This window comes from Metopolophium dirhodum, chromosome 8 (genome assembly GCF_019925205.1).
Source record: "Metopolophium dirhodum isolate CAU chromosome 8, ASM1992520v1, whole genome shotgun sequence".
Lineage (NCBI taxonomy): Eukaryota > Metazoa > Arthropoda > Insecta > Hemiptera > Aphididae > Metopolophium > Metopolophium dirhodum.
In genome coordinates, this window is record NC_083567.1 from 23230085 (window position 1) to 23252136 (window position 22052).

Below are 22052 nucleotides of genomic sequence, written 5' to 3' on the forward strand. Positions count from 1 at the left end.
AACGACTAATCGTCCTACAGGCTACTACATAGAACGAATATGCTATAGAAATATAAAATGCCTATTCAGCGTCTGCTGTACTACAGTATGAATAATTTGCTTATAATCTACATAATACAGGGTGTGTTGTTTACATTCAACACTTCCCCTTAAACAATATACCCTAACTTAGAATTAATATATCTAATTCCTAACATCTCCCTGAGTTCTTCGAATCTTGGTCGTGGAGTTGGCTTAGTCAATATGTCAGCTAACTGCTCCTTGCTTGGCACTTACTCTAGAGAAAACATCCCTTCACTGAACTTCTCGTAAATGTAGTGATAGCGAACATCAATGTGTTTTGTTCGCTTATGGTATTCTGGATTTTTCACTAGTTTGATGGCGCTTTGGTTGTCTGCATACAGAACCGGTGTATCTCCCTGTGTCTCCAGAAGATCACTGATAAGTAGCGTCAACCAAGTAAGTTCCTGTATCGATTGGCTCAGCGCTATGTATTCTGCCTCAGTAGTCGAAAGTGCTACCGATTTTTGCCTTTGTGAACACCATGCCACGATTCCATCTCCCATCATGAAAATGAATCCTGATGTTGATCGTCTCGTTGTTGTGTCACTGGCATAGTCTGCGTCACTATATCCACGCAACTTTGGTGTTACACTAGAATCATAAATTAAACCATAATTAAATGTCCCCTTTAAATATTTAAATATACGTTTCACCGCATTCCAATGAATTGTCAGAGGCTTTTCTAAATAACGACTGACGAGATTTACTGCAAAAGTTATATCAGGCCTTGTTATTTGGCTTAGATACAATAAACTTCCAACTGATTCTCTGTATGGAACTTCCCCTGCTTCCAATGATCCTGAAAAATTTGGATCTAATGAGTGTTGTAGATCTGTGGGAATATGCAGGACGTTGGCTTCTTCCATATTGAACCTCTCTAGAATTCGCTTGCAATATGAAGATTGGTGTACGAAAATTGAACCATCAGGTCTCTGATCAATTACAATACCCAAGAAATGATCAAGTTCACCTTCCTTCGTCTCGAAGTTGTCCTTCAGGTAGTTCACCATTGTGTCCACCAGATCGTTGTTTGTTGCTGCGATTAGCCCATCGTCTACAAAAATAGCGACAATTAATAATTGATTATTTTTATTGCTTACGAATATACAATGGTCCGCTTTTATTTCCTTTAGGTCAAAGTTCATTAACACATTTTTGAACTTTTTGTTCCAGCACCTGGGTGCCTGTTTCAGCCCATATAGGCTCCGTTGAAGTTTGCATACTAATTGTGTTTCATCTTCGTAATCTTTTGACTGCTTCATATATATGTCTTCTTCAAGATCTCCATATAAGAACGCTGTTTTAATGTCAAATTGTCTGAGCATTAATTTTCTGGCTGCTGCTATCGCAAGTATTACTCGAATTGAATCGTATTTCACTACTGGACTGAACGTTTCTTGAAAATCTATCCCATGAACTTGCGCACAGCCTTTTACAACTAGCCTAGCTTTATATCGATCTATATTTCTCCATTTGTTTTGTACTTAGTTTTATATATCCACCCATTATTTATTGGATTTTTATTTATTGTTAAATCTACTAATTGCCAAGTTTCATTTTTCTGCAATGATAACATCTCGTCGTCCATTGCTGCCTTCCAATTGTCTACATTGTTACCTATCATAGCTTCTTTATATGTAAGTGGGTCATTACATGCTGATAAAAATGCAGCTCTATACCTAATAGGTTTATTGAGTTTTCCTCTGTCTCTGAGTATCATCTGTTGTTGATCCTCTACTGCTACTGGCATCTGATTATCATCGTCCAGTTTTTTTTCGTCGTCGCTGTTGACTTCCTCATCTTCAGCTTCACCTTCTGAATTTACTTCTTCCTCTTCTTCTTCATTTCTGATTTTTTTTTTTTTTTTTTATTGATCTTATAAACAACCCGGCATCTATGGCCATTAGTTACAGCTATGGTGGCACAAAAGTTAATAACAATAGGGGTTCATTATGCTATCGTATTCTAATAACTATAAACTGTGGAAAAAAAAAAAGAACATAATATTTAGATTGAGTTATATAAATTAGTTGATTTTAGGAAGTTTATTATCTTGTTGTTGTCCTCGGATTCTGGTCCCAGTGCGGAGCCGAGTGTCGCGTCGATTCCGATCTTTTGTCTATCTTGTTCGTACTTGAAACATTCCATAATTATGTGTTTCACGGACAATCTTAAACCACAAGCATCTCATAAAGGAGCTTCTTCCTTGGCCATTAAGTATCCGTGGGTAAGTCTAGTATGTCCGATGCGCAGGCGGTTTAATATTATTTCTTCTTTCCTTTTTAAAGAACTGTTAATCCATCGGTTGATGGAACTTTTAATTGTGTTCAGTTTGGTAGTTTGTTGCTTCCATACCCGAAGCCATTTGTCGTTGGACATCTCACTAATATGGGATTTTAAGTCATCGTATGTTAGCCCTGGTAATACTGTTACTCCCGAGTTTGAGGTGGCAATTTTAGCCTGATTTCTGATTTTTACTTCTGTAGCTGTTGATGGGTTTACTGACTCTACTTTGAATATGACATCTCTCCTTATTGAAACTTCTTTTCCATCAAAGCATATACGATATCCTTTCGTCTCCTCTGAGTATCCAACGAAAATACCTTTTCTTCCCTTCTGATCCCATTTTCTTCGTTTTTCTTTTGGTATATGTGCAAAGACTTCACTACCAAATATTTTTAAATTATTTATTTAAAAGATAAAAAAAATAAAATTGAAATCGTCAACTAGATAACCTTATAAGGAATCTTGTATTACATTCTAATATCATAGATTTAAGAAGAAAAATTTTTGCAAGCTCTCATGACTTTCTGGTCTATATAGGGCATATCAAAGTTCGACAAATTATTGATTTTAATAAACGATGCTGCGGGGGGTTGAGCCACGTGTAAAAACAGTTCGGCCCCCGTGTAATGATGCCACGGGGAAGAAAAAGGATAAATGAAAAGGTAAATTCAAAGCAGAATACATGTTTTCATACGCTTTGTCTCGCGTTTTTTTGGTTTTTATAACTGTCGCTACTTTTTATTATGTTTCATAAACACTAGTGTTGTCTACACTCTAAATATTGATCCAAAAATGATTCAATATAATCACCGCGTCATTTATAAACCTTTTTAACAATACATTTATGGACGTAATATTATAGTAAAGTTACAGTTCAAGTTAATATTATAAACATATTATAACTCAGGTTTAGAAAATGTAATAAATATACTAAAATAATCTGTTTCACAAGATTCAGTTGCCTTTCATGACGCGATACTGATCATTAGAAATTAGTATTGCACAAAGTAGAAACGGTTTCTAAATGACCGATAACACATTTTGATTTATAAGTTATGCTGAAACAAGTGTACACACATTCAGAACTTGTTTAATTTGATGCATCAGTCATGGTTGATTAAGAGTTTAACTGACGCCGAAGTTTTGAGCTTTAAGCTCACCAATGACATACTGACCGACCAATGTGTTTCGTCATTTCATGTGCCTATGTCATTGTCCTATTGTAAATATTACTCAGTAGAAAGTATAGGCAGGTTCGCTGAGCAAGTTCTGTGAGTGCTAGTGTTTGCCATATTTTCTAACGGCGTGCGGGGCATTGAGGACGTAATTAAAATCTCTGGAATTTATATAGACCTCGAAAAAGAGTTCACTTAATATGCCTTATCATACATCAATGTATTACAGTGTAGGTATATAGTATAATATTGATCTGGCTCGATCAACATTATTCATTTAAAATCATTTTATGCTTGAAATATATTGAGTATTATTATTCGTGTTTATTTAATTTCAACAAATACAAATTATATAATATTATTACAAAATATGAGTACATGACGATCTATTGAGTTGAATATTTCCATTTTTGGTACAATTCATACCATTTTTGGTTTATATTACAGATTCGGTATTCAGCCATGCGTAGCAGATATGCAGGTGCATTTTCTCATTAGGGTGGAGGAACATTATCTGTAGATATTGAAAATGAACATATATATTTTTGATTTTTAAAATTTCTAAGATAGTATAAACTTTAATACAACAGTAGTTTTTAAAACTCACCTCTACAACATTCGCATTTTTTGGTTAAACCTGTACTAGATATTCTACAACGCCATTGGTCCGTTTGTTGAAAAAACCTGCATTTCGTTTGACACTTAAGTTTGCAAGTAGCGATATCGCCATCTCCATCTGAAGCCTTAACCCAGGGAATCGTGCATTTTTTGTCTCTACTGTCATCACGAGAATTATACGGTCCGGGAGTATCAGTGCAATTCACATACGCCAACGTAAATAAAATTAAAAAAATTAATTCGGGATTATTTATGAGATACATTTCACTTATTTGTTTTGAGTAATAGATACTTAAACTGTTTTATTTTAAATAAAAATTAGTAGATAATTAATTTAGTACCTAGATAATAGTATTAAAAAACCATATGTACTGTTAATAGTAATGAATATAATGACTGGCTACTGCGTGCTCAGTTTTATACCGTTCAATTAAAGTGAGTAAGTACACAAAGATTCCCAAATTTTTTATTTTTATGATGATTTACTATTGTTTTGACAATTACAATGAAAAAATAAACAAATTTTTACATTTTATTGGTCTATAATAATAGGTATTTATTGTTCATTCGAGCAAGAAATTAAATAATAAATTGTATAACATTTGTTTTATGTCATGACATTTATAGCGAATATTATGTTGTTTTAGATGTTTTTGGTGCAACGTATTTATTTATTTTCGTACAGTAAATAATTGTAATCAATCATAAAAGTGTTAAACTGAAAAATATATTTTAATATTTATTTAATATTTGTAGGACAAAGCTCTTTTATAGGTATTTTAATAAATTATAATAGTTGTAAATTTTAATAATATCGTTGTCTAGGTTCATTTCATCAAAAAGATGAATTATTGTATAACCTAGTTGTAAAATCATAAAATTATCAATTATAATAATAAATGTTCAACAATTTAATACAAGGGTCCTCGCTTCTCATAAGTGGTTCCATACCATTTAAAAACAGCAAAATACAAAAATACGGTAAACGGAAAACTGGTACGGTGTTTATAGTTTATACAGGCGGAATCAGGGGCTAAAATACCGTGTCCCCTGAAAATCAAAGTGTGTCCCCTGAATGACAAATGTATGTCCCAAGTTATAAAACGTGTTTTTAGTATTTTTAACAATAACAAACATTAAACGTTTAATATTTTAATTTACTAGTTACCTATTCTGTTGACTTAAGTTTACCTACTTATTTTATTTCTATACTATGGACAAGTTTGTTATAAAAAAAAAAGAAGAAATGCTAATGGGTCAATTCAAAGTAATTAGGTATCTGCCTTAGTATAAAATAACTAAACAAGAAGGTACATAAAATATTTAAATTATTCTATGCTGTGTCTATTGAAACTTGAAAGACAATATTTTTTACTTTAATATCTACTGAAAAGTTAACTAGTAAGATCATCGTAATTTATAGAATATTGTCATAATATTATATAATTAGGTATAGGTACTATTTAATTTTATAAATATGTATTGTTGTTTATTTTAAGTCTAAAATAAGTTAAAATATTAAAAAAAAATGAAAGTACTAAACCGATTATTACTGATTATATAACTACGCCTATGGCCACCACAGGTTAATTTTTGCTATAGAATACTGTCAAAGCCCAAAAGTAACAGTTCAATTAATAGGTGTGTGGTGTGTCCCCTGAAGTCAGATGTATTTTAGGCCCTGTGCGGAATACTGGTACGATCCTCAAGGTAGTCAAAACTTTTATGAAAAAAAATGAATGATATATGAACAATTGTTTTTAATTTAATTTTACCGACAATCGATGGGAAACCACGAGTGACTTTGTGAGTGAAAAGAATCGATTTAATACCTACCAATATGAAATAATTACGGTACGATAAGTATACGATAAGATAGTTAGATACGATAGATATCAATTAATCAATAAATGTCATGAACTATTATATACCAATATTAAGTTCTCACTATACTTCACATTATTTCACATTCATTCGCAATAGTGGATTGAGTACTTACTATTTTTCACTAACAAAAATTATACCCAATACGTGTCATATAATGGACAATTTTAAAAGTCAAAGAGACAGTGAGTTAATAATACATAAGAAATATTCTTATATGGTTTTGAGGAAGAATGAAAATTGTATAATTCGGAAACGCACACAACACATACATTTTAAATTTCCGGGAAAAGTAACAACTAATTTGATAAAACTGGTACGTTAAAATGCTATTTTATTATCATACATTTTTATTTATGCATTTTCGGAACTCACTTAAATTCCAGTACATAAATTATTCAAATTAAATTCCATATAACACAGTTAACAACAAAATAGAGGAGATAATTGTTGTTAAGTAAAATTTTGAAAAGTACCAGTATTCCGTGTTTTTTTTATCTCTTTTGTTATAAACTCTATGAACCATACCATTATTTCGACATTCCAAAAATAGATAGGTAGTCACCATATTTTTTATTTGTTTATTTTACGCAGTAAGACCTTCAGTAAGTTGAAATTCCAACAAAATAATAATTTATATGAAAACAGGAGTATAACACATTTTATGGTCGTTATACTCATTAATATATTAATCTATCGTAAAGTTGGTACCTTACAAAAACAACTTTTAAGTCAGTGGACTAATAATGAGTAATTTATTTTACTAGGTATTATAGTCATTAGTACAACAGTAGGTTAAATTAATTTTTGCCAAACAAATTACATTAGAAAATTCAATAAATGTCAATGACATTTTATTCGTAGGTAGGGTAAAAGGGATTGATAATGTAATACCAGGCTCCTGGTATTTTGTTACAGTAACAGTTGAAGAATATTAAAAATACATGTGCACGATTTTTATTTACAACCATTTAAAGTTAAAACGTTGACAAATTGCATCTAATCGGGCTATCGCTTCGCTCAGAATCTAAAAGACTGCTAGAAAGCCAATAGTAAAATTTAATTTTTACGAGGGTTTGAAGTTATACATTATAGGATGAATTCACCTGTATAAATGAACAAACTCTCGCACAACGATTATTTTATTTTGTTGTTATTCAAAAACTACTATAACCGTAGATACTAAATTTACACCATGTTTATTATATCACTTTATATACTGGATAACTTTTTCAACATAATTTGACTAGTTTTAAGCTGTTTACGGACATTATCAATATTCAATTTTTTTAGTTTTTTGATTCTGAGCGGAGCAATGAATGTATTGATTTTACAATGATGTGTGTTTTTTATTTTTATTATTTTCATTTGTGTCTATCGTCATCTATTAGGACTGTGAAAATGCTAAGATTTTCTTCAACAGCATCTTTTTTGATAGGAAAGTGAATCAAATTGGTGCAATAAGGAGGTCAACATTTAAAATGCTGGTACTCGTGTCGTATATGCTGTCTACCAATAAAATCATATCTACAAAAATCTAAGCATACGTATCGTATGCTATCTACCAAATAAATCATATATAAAAATCTACAAACTTAAGTTACTAACCTGTTCAATGCCTGTTGGTTCACAGTTGTCCTATTTTAAATAGCCTGTTTGTTAACAGTTGTTCACATATTTTTTATTTTTTTACATCTTGTAAAAAACATTCAAATACATTTTTTTTTGGATATTGAAAATCAATTGTCACAGTTTCTTTTTATAAGTACATATTTAAAGTTCAAATCTTGACATAATGCGTAAAAATCTCGAACATGTGCAAATTGTTTTGAGTTAGAAAATTATAAATTTTTTTCTTCTTAAATCTATGATATTAAAATGTAATACAAGATTCCTTATAAGGTTATCTACCTTTATCAAAAAAAAAAAATGTCTAAGAAAGTCAAATTCAATTTTTATGAGCGTTTGAAGTTCAAATTTTAACAACAATATATTGACTTGTATTTTTGTTATTATTTTAGGTATTAAAACCCGTTTTCTATATGAATAAAATAAAATAAAATAGGTACATAACATTTTACATCAGTTTGGTTCCAAAATCCATATACCGCGATGTGTGCACGTTATTTCGTTAGCAGCATGCTCGTCGCTCTCTTATTTAATTGCAGTCTTTTTTTTTTCGTATAAATGGTTAAATATTAAATAACAATTAATTTATCAATTATCGTTAATTCATATTGGCACAGAATATGCGTAAGATTTTAAATTTTATAAATTTTATCTTTTTTTAACATACCTACATTAACGCACATTTTTAACCAAGCCTATACTTTAAAGTTGACAGTCCTAACTCCTAAGCCTGTATAAAATCGAGAAGGAAAATGTGCGTAATTAAACGGGAACCAATTCGGCTCAACTTAATAAAATACCTTTTTTAAACGGGAATCAACTCGGCACCAGCCGAGGAGAGATAGGGCGGAACAAGTCCCGCCCATCTCCTTATTGTGGACCAATGCCATTGTTAATGAATGCAAGCTCTCATGACTTTCTGGTCTATAGGGCATATCAAAGTTCGACAAATTATTGATTTTAATAAACGATGCTGCGGGGGGTTGAGCCACGTGTAAAAACAGTTCGGCCCCCGTGTATTGATGCCACGGGGAAGAAAAAGGATAAATGAAAAGGTAAATTCAAAGCAGAATACATGTTTTCATACGCTTTGTCTCGCGTTTTTTTGGTTTTTATAACTGTCGCTACTTTTTATTATGTTTCATAAACACTAGTGTTGTCTACACTCTAAATATTGATCCAAAAATGATTCAATATAATCACCGCGTCATTTATAAACCTTTTTAACAATACATTTATGGACGTAATATTATAGTAAAGTTACAGTTCAAGTTAATATTATAAACATATTATAACTCAGGTTTAGAAAATGTAATAAATATACTAAAATAATCTGTTTCACAAGATTCAGTTGCCTTTCATGACGCGATACTGATCATTAGAAATTAGTATTGCACAAAGTAGAAACGGTTTCTAAATGACCGATAACACATTTTGATTTATAAGTTATGCTGAAACAAGTGTACACACATTCAGAACTTGTTTAATTTGATGCATCAGTCATGGTTGATTAAGAGTTTAACTGACGCCGAAGTTTTGAGCTTTAAGCTCACCAATGACATACTGACCGACCAATGTGTTTCGTCATTTCATGTGCCTATGTCATTGTCCTATTGTAAATATTACTCAGTAGAAAGTATAGGCAGGTTCGCTGAGCAAGTTCTGTGAGTGCTAGTGTTTGCCATATTTTCTAACGGCGTGCGGGGCATTGAGGACGTAATTAAAATCTCTGGAATTTATATAGACCTCGAAAAAGAGTTCACTTAATATGCCTTATCATACATCAATGTATTACAGTGTAGGTATATAGTATAATATTGATCTGGCTCGATCAACATTATTCATTTAAAATCATTTTATGCTTGAAATATATTGAGTATTATTATTCGTGTTTATTTAATTTCAACAAATACAAATTATATAATATTATTACAAAATATGAGTACATGACGATCTATTGAGTTGAATATTTCCATTTTTGGTACAATTCATACCATTTTTGGTTTATATTACAGATTCGGTATTCAGCCATGCGTAGCAGATATGCAGGTGCATTTTCTCATTAGGGTGGAGGAACATTATCTGTAGATATTGAAAATGAACATATATATTTTTGATTTTTAAAATTTCTAAGATAGAATAAACTTTAATACAACAGTAGTTTTTAAAACTCACCTCTACAACATTCGCATTTTTTGGTTAAACCTGTACTAGATAATCTACAACGCCATTGGTCCGTTTGTTGAAAAAATCTGCATTTCGTTTGACACTTAAGTTTGCAAGTAGCGATATCGCCATCTCCATCTGAAGCCTTAACCCAGGGAATCGTGCATTGTTTGTCTCTACTGTCATCACGAGAATTATACGGTCCGGGAGTATCTTTGCAATTCACATACGCCAACGTAAATAAAATTAAAAAAATTAATTCGGGATTATTTATGAGATACATTTCACTTATTTGTTTTGAGTAATAGATACTTAAACTGTTTTATTTTAAATAAAAATTAGTAGATAATTAATTTAGTACCTAGATAATAGTATTAAAAAACCATATGTACTGTTAATAGTAATGAATATAATTACTGGCTACTGCGTGCTCAGTTTTATACCGTTCAATTAAAGTGAGTAAGTACACAAAGATTCCCAAATTTTTTATTTTTATGATGATTTACTATTGTTTTGACAATTACAATGAAAAAATAAACAAATTTTTACATTTTATTGGTCTATAATAATAGGTATTTATTGTTCATTCGAGCAAGAAATTAAATAATAAATTGTATAACATTTGTTTTATGTCATGACATTTATAGCGAATATTATGTTGTTTTAGATGTTTTTGGTGCAACGTATTTATTTATTTTCGTACAGTAAATAATTGTAATCAATCATAAAAGTGTTAAACTGAAAAATATATTTTAATATTTATTTAATATTTGTAGGACAAAGCTCTTTTATAGGTATTTTAATAAATTATAATAGTTGTAAATTTTAATAATATCGTTGTCTAGGTTCATTTCATCAAAAAGACGAATTATTGTATAACCTAGTTGTAAAATCATAAAATTATCAATTATAATAATAAATGTTCAACAATTTAATACAAGGGTCCTCGCTTCTCATAAGTGGTTCCATACCATTTAAAAACAGCAAAATACAAAAATACGGTAAACGGAAAACTGGTACCTACGGTGTTTATAGTTTATACATGCGGAATCAGGGGCTAAAATACCGTGTCCCCTGAAAATCAAAGTGTGTCCCCTGAATGACAAATGTATGTCCCAAGTTATAAAACGTGTTTTTAGTATTTTTAACAATAACAAACATTAAACGTTTAATATTTTAATTTACTAGTTACCTATTCTGTTGACTTAAGTTTACCTACTTATTTTATTTCTATACTATGGACAAGTTTGTTATAAAAAAAAAGAAGAAATGCTAATGGGTCAATTCAAAGTAATTAGGTATCTGCCTTAGTATAAAATAACTAAACAAGAAGGTACATAAAATATTTAAATTATTCTATGCTGTGTCTATTGAAACTTGAAAGACAATATTTTTTACTTTAATATCTACTGAAAAATTAACTAGTAAGATCATCGTAATTTATAGAATATTGTCATAATATTATATAATTAGGTATAGGTACTATTTAATTTTATAAATATGTATTGTTGTTTATTTTAAGTCTAAAATAAGTTAAAATATTAAAAAAAAATGAAAGTACTAAACCGATTATTACTGATTATATAACTACGCCTATGGCCACCACAGGTTAATTTTTGCTATAGAATACTGTCAAAGCCCAAAAGTAACAGTTCAATTAATAGGTGTGTGGTGTGTCCCCTGAAGTCAGATGTATTTTAGGCCCTGTGCGGAATACTGGTACGATCCTCAAGGTAGTCAAAACTTTTATGAAAAAAAATGAATGATATATGAACAATTGTTTTTAATTTAATTTTACCGACAATCGATGGGAAACCACGAGTGACTTTGTGAGTGAAAAGAATCGATTTAATACCTACCAATATGAAATAATTACGGTACGATAAGTATACGATAAGATAGTTAGATACGATAGATATCAATTAATCAATAAATGTCATGAACTATTATATACCAATATTAAGTTCTCACTATACTTCACATTATTTCACATTCATTCGCAATAGTGGATTGAGTACTTACTATTTTTCACTAACAAAAATTATACCCAATACGTGTCATATAATGGACAATTTTAAAAGTCAAAGAGACAGTGAGTTAATAATACATAAGAAATATTCTTATATGGTTTTGAGGAAGAATGAAAATTGTATAATTCGGAAACGCACACAACACATACATTTTAAATTTCCGGGAAAAGTAACAACTAATTTGATAAAACTGGTACGTTAAAATGCTATTTTATTATCATACATTTTTATTTATGCATTTTCGGAACTCACTTAAATTCCAGTACATAAATTATTCAAATTAAATTCCATATAACACAGTTAACAACAAAATAGAGGAGATAATTGTTGTTAAGTAAAATTTTGAAAAGTACCAGTATTCCGTGTTTTTTTTATCTCTTTTGTTATAAACTCTATGAACCATACCATTATTTCGACATTCCAAAAATAGATAGGTAGTCACCATATTTTTTATTTGTTTATTTTACGCAGTAAGACCTTCAGTAAGTTGAAATTCCAACAAAATAATAATTTATATGAAAACAGGAGTATAACACATTTTATGGTCGTTATACTCATTAATATATTAATCTATCGTAAAGTTGGTACCTTACAAAAACAACTTTTAAGTCAGTGGACTAATAATGAGTAATTTATTTTACTAGGTATTATAGTCATTAGTACAACAGTAGGTTAAATTAATTTTTGCCAAACAAATTACATTAGAAAATTCAATAAATGTCAATGACATTTTATTCGTAGGTAGGGTAAAAGGGATTGATAATGTAATACCAGGCTCCTGGTATTTTGTTACAGTAACAGTTGAAGAATATTAAAAATACATGTGCACGATTTTTATTTACAACCATTTAAAGTTAAAACGTTGACAAATTGCATCTAATCGGGCTATCGCTTCGCTCAGAATCTAAAAGACTGCTAGAAAGCCAATAGTAAAATTTAATTTTTACGAGGGTTTGAAGTTATACATTATAGGATGAATTCACCTGTATAAATGAACAAACTCTCGCACAACGATTATTTTATTTTGTTGTTATTCAAAAACTACTATAACCGTAGATACTAAATTTACACCATGTTTATTATATCACTTTATATACTGGATAACTTTTTCAACATAATTTGACTAGTTTTAAGCTGTTTACGGACATTATCAATATTCAATTTTTTTAGTTTTTTGATTCTGAGCGGAGCAATGAATGTATTGATTTTACAATGATGTGTGTTTTTTATTTTTATTATTTTCATTTGTGTCTATCGTCATCTATTAGGACTGTGAAAATGCTAAGATTTTCTTCAACAGCATCTTTTTTGATAGGAAAGTGAATCAAATTGGTGCAATAAGGAGGTCAACATTTAAAATGCTGGTACTCGTGTCGTATATGCTGTCTACCAATAAAATCATATCTACAAAAATCTAAGCATACGTATCGTATGCTATCTACCAAATAAATCATATATAAAAATCTACAAACTTAAGTTACTAACCTGTTCAATGCCTGTTGGTTCACAGTTGTCCTATTTTAAATAGCCTGTTTGTTAACAGTTGTTCACATATTTTTTATTTTTTTACATCTTGTAAAAAACATTCAAATACATTTTTTTTTGGATATTGAAAATCAATTGTCACAGTTTCTTTTTATAAGTACATATTTAAAGTTCAAATCTTGACATAATGCGTAAAAATCTCGAACATGTGCAAATTGTTTTGAGTTAGAAAATTATAAATTTTTTTCTTCTTAAATCTATGATATTAAAATGTAATACAAGATTCCTTATAAGGTTATCTACCTTTATCAAAAAAAAAAAATGTCTAAGAAAGTCAAATTCAATTTTTATGAGCGTTTGAAGTTCAAATTTTAACAACAATATATTGACTTGTATTTTTGTTATTATTTTAGGTATTAAAACCCGTTTTCTATATGAATAAAATAAAATAAAATAGGTACATAACATTTTACATCAGTTTGGTTCCAAAATCCATATACCGCGATGTGTGCACGTTATTTCGTTAGCAGCATGCTCGTCGCTCTCTTATTTAATTGCAGTCTTTTTTTTTTCGTATAAATGGTTAAATATTAAATAACAATTAATTTATCAATTATCGTTAATTCATATTGGCACAGAATATGCGTAAGATTTTAAATTTTATAAATTTTATCTTTTTTTAACATACCTACATTAACGCACATTTTTAACCAAGCCTATACTTTAAAGTTGACAGTCCTAACTCCTAAGCCTGTATAAAATCGAGAAGGAAAATGTGCGTAATTAAACGGGAACCAATTCGGCTCAACTTAATAAAATACCTTTTTTAAACGGGAATCAACTCGGCACCAGCCGAGGAGAGATAGGGCGGAACAAGTCCCGCCCATCTCCTTATTGTGGACCAATGCCATTGTTAATGAATGCAAGCTCTCATGACTTTCTGGTCTATAGGGCATATCAAAGTTCGACAAATTATTGATTTTAATAAACGATGCTGCGGGGGGTTGAGCCACGTGTAAAAACAGTTCGGCCCCCGTGTAATGATGCCACGGGGAAGAAAAAGGATAAATGAAAAGGTAAATTCAAAGCAGAATACATGTTTTCATACGCTTTGTCTCGCGTTTTTTTGGTTTTTATAACTGTCGCTACTTTTTATTATGTTTCATAAACACTAGTGTTGTCTACACTCTAAATATTGATCCAAAAATGATTCAATATAATCACCGCGTCATTTATAAACCTTTTTAACAATACATTTATGGACGTAATATTATAGTAAAGTTACAGTTCAAGTTAATATTATAAACATATTATAACTCAGGTTTAGAAAATGTAATAAATATACTAAAATAATCTGTTTCACAAGATTCAGTTGCCTTTCATGACGCGATACTGATCATTAGAAATTAGTATTGCACAAAGTAGAAACGGTTTCTAAATGACCGATAACACATTTTGATTTATAAGTTATGCTGAAACAAGTGTACACACATTCAGAACTTGTTTAATTTGATGCATCAGTCATGGTTGATTAAGAGTTTAACTGACGCCGAAGTTTTGAGCTTTAAGCTCACCAATGACATACTGACCGACCAATGTGTTTCGTCATTTCATGTGCCTATGTCATTGTCCTATTGTAAATATTACTCAGTAGAAAGTATAGGCAGGTTCGCTGAGCAAGTTCTGTGAGTGCTAGTGTTTGCCATATTTTCTAACGGCGTGCGGGGCATTGAGGACGTAATTAAAATCTCTGGAATTTATATAGACCTCGAAAAAGAGTTCACTTAATATGCCTTATCATACATCAATGTATTACAGTGTAGGTATATAGTATAATATTGATCTGGCTCGATCAACATTATTCATTTAAAATCATTTTATGCTTGAAATATATTGAGTATTATTATTCGTGTTTATTTAATTTCAACAAATACAAATTATATAATATTATTACAAAATATGAGTACATGACGATCTATTGAGTTGAATATTTCCATTTTTGGTACAATTCATACCATTTTTGGTTTATATTACAGATTCGGTATTCAGCCATGCGTAGCAGATATGCAGGTGCATTTTCTCATTAGGGTGGAGGAACATTATCTGTAGATATTGAAAATGAACATATATATTTTTGATTTTTAAAATTTCTAAGATAGTATAAACTTTAATACAACAGTAGTTTTTAAAACTCACCTCTACAACATTCGCATTTTTTGGTTAAACCTGTACTAGATATTCTACAACGCCATTGGTCCGTTTGTTGAAAAAACCTGCATTTCGTTTGACACTTAAGTTTGCAAGTAGCGATATCGCCATCTCCATCTGAAGCCTTAACCCAGGGAATCGTGCATTTTTTGTCTCTACTGTCATCACGAGAATTATACGGTCCGGGAGTATCAGTGCAATTCACATACGCCAACGTAAATAAAATTAAAAAAATTAATTCGGGATTATTTATGAGATACATTTCACTTATTTGTTTTGAGTAATAGATACTTAAACTGTTTTATTTTAAATAAAAATTAGTAGATAATTAATTTAGTACCTAGATAATAGTATTAAAAAACCATATGTACTGTTAATAGTAATGAATATAATGACTGGCTACTGCGTGCTCAGTTTTATACCGTTCAATTAAAGTGAGTAAGTACACAAAGATTCCCAAATTTTTTATTTTTATGATGATTTACTATTGTTTTGACAATTACAATGAAAAAATAAACAAATTTTTACATTTTATTGGTCTATAATAATAGGTATTTATTGTTCATTCGAGCAAGAAATTAAATAATAAATTGTATAACATTTGTTTTATGTCATGACATTTATAGCGAATATTATGTTGTTTTAGATGTTTTTGGTGCAACGTATTTATTTATTTTCGTACAGTAAATAATTGTAATCAATCATAAAAGTGTTAAACTGAAAAATATATTTTAATATTTATTTAATATTTGTAGGACAAAGCTCTTTTATAGGTATTTTAATAAATTATAATAGTTGTAAATTTTAATAATATCGTTGTCTAGGTTCATTTCATCAAAAAGACGAATTATTGTATAACCTAGTTGTAAAATCATAAAATTATCAATTATAATAATAAATGTTCAACAATTTAATACAAGGGTCCTCGCTTCTCATAAGTGGTTCCATACCATTTAAAAACAGCAAAATACAAAAATACGGTAAACGGAAAACTGGTACCTACGGTGTTTATAGTTTATACATGCGGAATCAGGGGCTAAAATACCGTGTCCCCTGAAAATCAAAGTGTGTCCCCTGAATGACAAATGTATGTCCCAAGTTATAAAACGTGTTTTTAGTATTTTTAACAATAACAAACATTAAACGTTTAATATTTTAATTTACTAGTTACCTATTCTGTTGACTTAAGTTTACCTACTTATTTTATTTCTATATTATGGACAAGTTTGTTATAAAAAAAAAGAAGAAATGCTAATGGGTCAATTCAAAGTAATTAGGTATCTGCCTTAGTATAAAATAACTAAACAAGAAGGTACATAAAATATTTAAATTATTCTATGCTGTGTCTATTGAAACTTGAAAGACAATATTTTTTACTTTAATATCTACTGAAAAATTAACTAGTAAGATCATCGTAATTTATAGAATATTGTCATAATATTATATAATTAGGTATAGGTACTATTTAATTTTATAAATATGTATTGTTGTTTATTTTAAGTCTAAAATAAGTTAAAATATTAAAAAAAAATGAAAGTACTAAACCGATTATTACTGATTATATAACTACGCCTATGGCCACCACAGGTTAATTTTTGCTATAGAATACTGTCAAAGCCCAAAAGTAACAGTTCAATTAATAGGTGTGTGGTGTGTCCCCTGAAGTCAGATGTATTTTAGGCCCTGTGCGGAATACTGGTACGATCCTCAAGGTAGTCAAAACTTTTATGAAAAAAAATGAATGATATATGAACAATTGTTTTTAATTTAATTTTACCGACAATCGATGGGAAACCACGAGTGACTTTGTGAGTGAAAAGAATCGATTTAATACCTACCAATATGAAATAATTACGGTACGATAAGTATACGATAAGATAGTTAGATACGATAGATATCAATTAATCAATAAATGTCATGAACTATTATATACCAATATTAAGTTCTCACTATACTTCACATTATTTCACATTCATTCGCAATAGTGGATTGAGTACTTACTATTTTTCACTAACAAAAATTATACCCAATACGTGTCATATAATGGACAATTTTAAAAGTCAAAGAGACAGTGAGTTAATAATACATAAGAAATATTCTTATATGGTTTTGAGGAAGAATGAAAATTGTATAATTCGGAAACGCACACAACACATACATTTTAAATTTCCGGGAAAAGTAACAACTAATTTGATAAAACTGGTACGTTAAAATGCTATTTTATTATCATACATTTTTATTTATGCATTTTCGGAACTCACTTAAATTCCAGTACATAAATTATTCAAATTAAATTCCATATAACACAGTTAACAACAAAATAGAGGAGATAATTGTTGTTAAGTAAAATTTTGAAAAGTACCAGTATTCCGTGTTTTTTTTATCTCTTTTGTTATAAACTCTATGAACCATACCATTATTTCGACATTCCAAAAATAGATAGGTAGTCACCATATTTTTTATTTGTTTATTTTACGCAGTAAGACCTTCAGTAAGTTGAAATTCCAACAAAATAATAATTTATATGAAAACAGGAGTATAACACATTTTATGGTCGTTATACTCATTAATATATTAATCTATCGTAAAGTTGGTACCTTACAAAAACAACTTTTAAGTCAGTGGACTAATAATGAGTAATTTATTTTACTAGGTATTATAGTCATTAGTACAACAGTAGGTTAAATTAATTTTTGCCAAACAAATTACATTAGAAAATTCAATAAATGTCAATGACATTTTATTCGTAGGTAGGGTAAAAGGGATTGATAATGTAATACCAGGCTCCTGGTATTTTGTTACAGTAACAGTTGAAGAATATTAAAAATACATGTGCACGATTTTTATTTACAACCATTTAAAGTTAAAACGTTGACAAATTGCATCTAATCGGGCTATCGCTTCGCTCAGAATCTAAAAGACTGCTAGAAAGCCAATAGTAAAATTTAATTTTTACGAGGGTTTGAAGTTATACATTATAGGATGAATTCACCTGTATAAATGAACAAACTCTCGCACAACGATTATTTTATTTTGTTGTTATTCAAAAACTACTATAACCGTAGATACTAAATTTACACCATGTTTATTATATCACTTTATATACTGGATAACTTTTTCAACATAATTTGACTAGTTTTAAGCTGTTTACGGACATTATCAATATTCAATTTTTTTAGTTTTTTGATTCTGAGCGGAGCAATGAATGTATTGATTTTACAATGATGTGTGTTTTTTATTTTTATTATTTTCATTTGTGTCTATCGTCATCTATTAGGACTGTGAAAATGCTAAGATTTTCTTCAACAGCATCTTTTTTGATAGGAAAGTGAATCAAATTGGTGCAATAAGGAGGTCAACATTTAAAATGCTGGTACTCGTGTCGTATATGCTGTCTACCAATAAAATCATATCTACAAAAATCTAAGCATACGTATCGTATGCTATCTACCAAATAAATCATATATAAAAATCTACAAACTTAAGTTACTAACCTGTTCAATGCCTGTTGGTTCACAGTTGTCCTATTTTAAATAGCCTGTTTGTTAACAGTTGTTCACATATTTTTTATTTTTTTACATCTTGTAAAAAACATTCAAATACATTTTTTTTTGGATATTGAAAATCAATTGTCACAGTTTCTTTTTATAAGTACATATTTAAAGTTCAAATCTTGACATAATGCGTAAAAATCTCGAACATGTGCAAATTGTTTTGAGTTAGAAAATTATAAATTTTTTTCTTCTTAAATCTATGATATTAAAATGTAATACAAGATTCCTTATAAGGTTATCTACCTTTATCAAAAAAAAAAAAATGTCTAAGAAAGTCAAATTCAATTTTTATGAGCGTTTGAAGTTCAAATTTTAACAACAATATATTGACTTGTATTTTTGTTATTATTTTAGGTATTAAAACCCGTTTTCTATATGAATAAAATAAAATAAAATAGGTACATAACATTTTACATCAGTTTGGTTCCAAAATCCATATACCGCGATGTGTGCACGTTATTTCGTTAGCAGCATGCTCGTCGCTCTCTTATTTAATTGCAGTCTTTTTTTTTTCGTATAAATGGTTAAATATTAAATAACAATTAATTTATCAATTATCGTTAATTCATATTGGCACAGAATATGCGTAAGATTTTAAATTTTATAAATTTTATCTTTTTTTAACATACCTACATTAACGCACATTTTTAACCAAGCCTATACTTTAAAGTTGACAGTCCTAACTCCTAAGCCTGTATAAAATCGAGAAGGAAAATGTGCGTAATTAAACGGGAACCAATTCGGCTCAACTTAATAAAATACCTTTTTTAAACGGGAATCAACTCGGCACCAGCCGAGGAGAGATAGGGCGGAACAAGTCCCGCCCATCTCCTTATTGTGGACCAATGCCATTGTTAATGAATGCAAGCTCTCATGACTTTCTGGTCTATAGGGCATATCAAAGTTCGACAAATTATTGATTTTAATAAACGATGCTGCGGGGGGTTGAGCCACGTGTAAAAACAGTTCGGCCCCCGTGTAATGATGCCACGGGGAAGAAAAAGGATAAATGAAAAGGTAAATTCAAAGCAGAATACATGTTTTCATACGCTTTGTCTCGCGTTTTTTTGGTTTTTATAACTGTCGCTACTTTTTATTATGTTTCATAAACACTAGTGTTGTCTACACTCTAAATATTGATCCAAAAATGATTCAATATAATCACCGCGTCATTTATAAACCTTTTTAACAATACATTTATGGACGTAATATTATAGTAAAGTTACAGTTCAAGTTAATATTATAAACATATTATAACTCAGGTTTAGAAAATGTAATAAATATACTAAAATAATCTGTTTCACAAGATTCAGTTGCCTTTCATGACGCGATACTGATCATTAGAAATTAGTATTGCACAAAGTAGAAACGGTTTCTAAATGACCGATAACACATTTTGATTTATAAGTTATGCTGAAACAAGTGTACACACATTCAGAACTTGTTTAATTTGATGCATCAGTCATGGTTGATTAAGAGTTTAACTGACGCCGAAGTTTTGAGCTTTAAGCTCACCAATGACATACTGACCGACCAATGTGTTTCGTCATTTCATGTGCCTATGTCATTGTCCTATTGTAAATATTACTCAGTAGAAAGTATAGGCAGGTTCGCTGAGCAAGTTCTGTGAGTGCTAGTGTTTGCCATATTTTCTAACGGCGTGCGGGGCATTGAGGACGTAATTAAAATCTCTGGAATTTATATAGACCTCGAAAAAGAGTTCACTTAATATGCCTTATCATACATCAATGTATTACAGTGTAGGTATATAGTATAATATTGATCTGGCTCGATCAACATTATTCATTTAAAATCATTTTATGCTTGAAATATATTGAGTATTATTATTCGTGTTTATTTAATTTCAACAAATACAAATTATATAATATTATTACAAAATATGAGTACATGACGATCTATTGAGTTGAATATTTCCATTTTTGGTACAATTCATACCATTTTTGGTTTATATTACAGATTCGGTATTCAGCCATGCGTAGCAGATATGCAGGTGCATTTTCTCATTAGGGTGGAGGAACATTATCTGTAGATATTGAAAATGAACATATATATTTTTGATTTTTAAAATTTCTAAGATAGTATAAACTTTAATACAACAGTAGTTTTTAAAACTCACCTCTACAACATTCGCATTTTTTGGTTAAACCTGTACTAGATATTCTACAACGCCATTGGTCCGTTTGTTGAAAAAACCTGCATTTCGTTTGACACTTAAGTTTGCAAGTAGCGATATCGCCATCTCCATCTGAAGCCTTAACCCAGGGAATCGTGCATTTTTTGTCTCTACTGTCATCACGAGAATTATACGGTCCGGGAGTATCAGTGCAATTCACATACGCCAACGTAAATAAAATTAAAAAAATTAATTCGGGATTATTTATGAGATACATTTCACTTATTTGTTTTGAGTAATAGATACTTAAACTGTTTTATTTTAAATAAAAATTAGTAGATAATTAATTTAGTACCTAGATAATAGTATTAAAAAACCATATGTACTGTTAATAGTAATGAATATAATGACTGGCTACTGCGTGCTCAGTTTTATACCGTTCAATTAAAGTGAGTAAGTACACAAAGATTCCCAAATTTTTTATTTTTATGATGATTTACTATTGTTTTGACAATTACAATGAAAAAATAAACAAATTTTTACATTTTATTGGTCTATAATAATAGGTATTTATTGTTCATTCGAGCAAGAAATTAAATAATAAATTGTATAACATTTGTTTTATGTCATGACATTTATAGCGAATATTATGTTGTTTTAGATGTTTTTGGTGCAACGTATTTATTTATTTTCGTACAGTAAATAATTGTAATCAATCATAAAAGTGTTAAACTGAAAAATATATTTTAATATTTATTTAATATTTGTAGGACAAAGCTCTTTTATAGGTATTTTAATAAATTATAATAGTTGTAAATTT

At 29.6% G+C, this 22052-nt stretch overlaps 4 long non-coding RNA genes across 4 annotated transcripts; all 4 read right to left on the reverse strand.

The window, feature by feature from the left end:
* Positions 1-3826: 3826 nt before the first annotated feature.
* LOC132950541 (uncharacterized) lies at positions 3827-4713 on the reverse strand. Its single transcript, XR_009665217.1, has 2 exons — positions 4132-4713; positions 3827-4038 (listed from the first exon to the last, which is right to left on the reverse strand). It is a non-coding gene; the product is annotated as an uncharacterized LOC132950541 (long non-coding RNA).
* A 4814-nt stretch (positions 4714-9527) lies between these two features.
* Positions 9528-10417, reverse strand: LOC132950503 (uncharacterized). The gene is made up of 2 exons (XR_009665211.1): positions 9831-10417; positions 9528-9737 (listed from the first exon to the last, which is right to left on the reverse strand). It is a non-coding gene; the product is annotated as an uncharacterized LOC132950503 (long non-coding RNA).
* A 4810-nt stretch (positions 10418-15227) lies between these two features.
* LOC132950547 (uncharacterized) lies at positions 15228-16114 on the reverse strand. Its single transcript, XR_009665219.1, has 2 exons — positions 15533-16114; positions 15228-15439 (listed from the first exon to the last, which is right to left on the reverse strand). It is a non-coding gene; the product is annotated as an uncharacterized LOC132950547 (long non-coding RNA).
* Positions 16115-20930: 4816 nt separating this feature from the next.
* On the reverse strand, positions 20931-21817 carry LOC132950554 (uncharacterized). The gene is made up of 2 exons (XR_009665221.1): positions 21236-21817; positions 20931-21142 (listed from the first exon to the last, which is right to left on the reverse strand). It is a non-coding gene; the product is annotated as an uncharacterized LOC132950554 (long non-coding RNA).
* Between the last annotated feature and the right edge of the window lie 235 nt (positions 21818-22052).